Source organism: Rattus norvegicus, chromosome 11 (assembly GCF_036323735.1).
Source record: "Rattus norvegicus strain BN/NHsdMcwi chromosome 11, GRCr8, whole genome shotgun sequence".
NCBI lineage: Eukaryota > Metazoa > Chordata > Mammalia > Rodentia > Muridae > Rattus > Rattus norvegicus.
In genome coordinates, this window is record NC_086029.1 from 25,242,733 (window position 1) to 25,246,706 (window position 3,974).

General features: G+C 39.7%; 1 non-coding gene across 1 annotated transcript; it reads right to left on the reverse strand.

The window, feature by feature from the left end:
• Positions 1-281: 281 nt before the first annotated feature.
• On the reverse strand, positions 282-411 carry LOC120095755 (small nucleolar RNA SNORA17). Its single transcript, XR_005491547.1, has one exon. It is a non-coding gene; the product is annotated as a small nucleolar RNA SNORA17 (small nucleolar RNA).
• Between the last annotated feature and the right edge of the window lie 3,563 nt (positions 412-3,974).

The window sequence follows — 3,974 nt, forward strand, 5'->3', positions numbered from 1 at the left end:
TCTATCCCTGTCACCCAGGCTTGCATGGTACCAGACTGGTGCTCTTCTCAGGCTCGCTTCTTGTTCATACCCCATGGTATTGGTTTGGTGGTCATCTCAGGTATGTACCTCACCTGGCCTGCCTGCATGGCCTCTTGCCAGGGTTGTCTACCTCAGACACACTCCCACCCGGGTCTCACATTCCCAGATGGGGTTCTTCTAGTCTCTGACTTGTTTTCCATTCTGCCTATCCCTGCCTGCCTGGCATTGAACTGGTGATCACCTCAGGCTCCCATTCAGGGAATGTTATGCTACTAATCATTCAGATATTCGTAAGTAAAAATATGGAATGTGGACATACCCTCTCTCCTCTCAGTCACCTAATGACACACGTGTCACAGCAGCCACAACTGCAGTGCCTCTAAGGATAGGCAAATACTGCTTTGTTTTTATTGCCCCTCCTTTTCTTCACTCTTTACATGCATACATTTTTTTTTGAGGCTATAAATACTAAAGTACCATTTTTGATCTTTCCTCTGTGTGCTTCTGATAAATTTCTGCTTCCCTTGGGTAACTTCTATTATTCCATACTGAGGTATGCAGGTAGTGAGGGGCAAGAGGGGAGAAGGTTATCCCTTCCTTGTTTGTGCCACTACAGGGAGATGCATGGCAGGGCCAGCTCTCCCATGCTCACAACCTTTTTCCTCACTCTGTGCCTTCAGAAGTTCTTCATTGTGTATAGGAAGAAAAGAGGCAAGAATAAGCCCACCAAATATGGCCTCTCAAAGGCAATGCCTCTAGGTAGATCTACATACCATGTTTCCAGGACATCCTAAAATAGTGCCACCAGAATTAATTCCTTTATTACATGAGTATTTTTAAAGTATGTTTCATATTAAAACTATATAATTTGTAGCATGGAAATGACAAACGTCCATGGAAACTTTAGTCCAGAGCCTACACATAGCTGGAGCAGTGGACATGGAAGTTTGGTCAGCATTCAGTTTTGTCAGCAATTTTTGTATCTAAAGTCAGGAGGCAATATGGTAGTTCTAACCAGCCAATTCTTAGCACAACAGTAATGGAAGCAAGTGACAAGATTTTGAAGTATCTGGTCATCTATATAGCTGTACTGATGATTGTCTGTATCTACACACACTGACCAGTACTAAGTGTCTCACTCTTGGGTACTTACCTGTAGTCTTCAGCAGACTATGAGATTCACAAAGGACATGCCCAAAGTGTCGCTTACCTCTGAGTTTCTGAGCTCACGATGCTGTTGGCCTCATGTAATTTAAGAAACAGTAACAAAGACTGTAGATTCTTTTCCAAGCAACTCTAGCTTGAAAATACCCGTTATTTTTATTCTCATATTTACATCTATCTTAATTGCTTTTCCTTTTTTCTTCAGTGTGTTTAACATTTAAATGACAGGGGTGGCAGAGACTTTTCTCCAGATCGAAGTCACCAGACTGAATATTACTATCATTAGAGCCATTACTTTTAGGACTGATCTAATTCAATAGTATGTGAGATTTAACACTTGAGAAGATTTGAAAATTGGCCTAGATATATTTGTATGGGGGAGTATCTGGATACATTTTTCTAAATGAGGCATTATATGTTCCACTGTCTTTGTAAGATAGCCATCTTATATTTTCAAGGTACTGTGGGCTGCTAATGAATCCAGAGAAAATTGGGATTAGATGTTTAAAACGACAAGCAAAGAATGTACATTGGCTAGTATCACGGCAGAGAAAATCATTTCCCAGGCTAATATCACAGCAGATAAAATCATTTCACAGTAACATATGATATTATATAGAAATTTAGCACAATTCAATCCATAAAGTCATGAATATTTTTAAGGAAAACTCTGCATTTAGTATTCAATGACCTGCCCTTCTCTCACTATGATATGATGAATCCTCTTGAGAATTAGCCAATTCTTTGTGACATCACTCAAGAATTATTTGTGCATTATCATCATAAAGTCCCCCAAAGTCTACCTTTTCTATCAGAACTATTCTAGCCATATGATAACCACTAGCTACATGCAAGCTGTTGGGTATGTGAAATGCAGCTTGTGCAACTGAGTAATCAAATGAATTAGTTCAGGATTCAAATTAAACACACATTGTGCAGATGCTATCTACTGAACTGAATAGCACAGCAAGGTAGTTAAAATTCCCTTTAATATTACTAACCACTTACTTGTACCTTAAATTTAAGTCATAGCTTTAAAAATGCCTCTGTAAATGAATATGAAAAACAAACCCCAACTAAGCATAAAGCTCCGTGGAGCCAATGTGAGACCACATGTAGTCATAGACCAAGAGGTGTGATCGTAGCTGCAGCTACGGGAAGTTTGTGGTGGCAAACTCCCACAGATTATAAAAGGCAGACACGAAACACAGAGTGAGTACAAGGGAATGGTTTAGAATGGCAGCCACTTTGAAGTAATGAGGAAATTAGAAGAGTGATGTCTGCCCACGCATGCTGGCAAGTTTTCGGCATCTGGGACTCTGTCATTAAGACCTAAGTGACAGGCAAGGGAAGGTTATTCCTATAGTGCTTGAAGAACTGAAGCACTAAGAACAACGGGGGTTTAGTGGAGCAAGACAGAAGCCTTCTATTAGATACCAGGCACATGGTTTGAACTACAGTATAGGTCCACTTGTGTTGCTACATTAGGCTAGCTATGGTGTCCAAGAGTCTCTTGTCCAGTTTGGTTTTGTACGGGTGGAGAGATGTCACAGCAGTAAAGAGTACTTGCTGGGTTTCAGGAAGACCAGAATTCTATTCCCAGCACCCATGTTGGGCAGCTCAGTGCCTCTTACAGCTCCAGCTTTTGGGAATCCCATGCCATTGTTTACCTCCACAGACACCCACATACCCACACCATTCGCTCCACTGACACTCACATACAGATAAATGAAAACCATAAGAGTGCATCTTCAAAACTAAATGAATGGAATAAAACCTGCTTTGCTCTGAAGATGTACTCTTGGTGGAACCTAAAAAGGCTTCAGTTGTGTGGAGAAAGAGAGTAGAAGCAAGGTTCTGGTTGAACACGGTAAACCCCTTCCTAAATTGCTCTCAATAGTTTTATTTTATTATTGACCTGGGAACTTCTGTACTAGGATTCCTTAAATTTTACTTATTAAAAAATTTACTTATTAATAAAAAAATCTTATTAATAAATTATTTTTTAAATTATTTTAAATTATTTTATTCTCAATTGAAAATAGCATAAATCACACCTCTCTGTTCTTCATCATCCAAATTCTCCTAACTTCAATGACTTCTGTAACTATAATGTAGTTATATATAAGGAGATCGCATGTGTTCTTGGCTTGGGCATGCCCATTGTATCATTTTCTTAGTGACCATCTCTGTGAAGCCTTTTTAGTTAGAATACTGTAGTGTTCCTCCGTTCTGGGTTATTTGATAGAACTCGTGTTATGCGTTCTACTCAGCTGTCGTTCCCTTGTTTCGTGTGTTCTTTTAGAGACAAGGCCTCACTTTGTAATCCAGGTTGGACTCCATCTTGTGATCTCTCTGCCTCAGCCTCCTGGGTGCTGAGGTGACAGACTTGTACCTCCATGGCCCTCCTTGAGTGTGTGCCCCTGGCAGTGAAGCCATGGGAATCTCGGTTAATGCGTCTGACTCCCTTGTATCTTGTTGGTATGTGATGGCATGTCATCATTATAATGTTAATTATAGTGCTGACCTCTTTAGGTGTCTACCAGATTTCAGCAAGTATCTATACCTCCCATTGTCATCATTACCTGATATTATTTGTAACTAGGTACTTTGACACTATCTGCATATTTATTTCTCATTTTATTTTTAGCCTATCAACACTCACATCAATCAATGACTCTAACTCACACGTTTGAGGTCATCACTAGTTGATGACACTGTTTTTAGATACTGACTTTTTATCATGTGTTCTGAATATTTTAATAAACATTTCCTAGGGAAATCTCCTT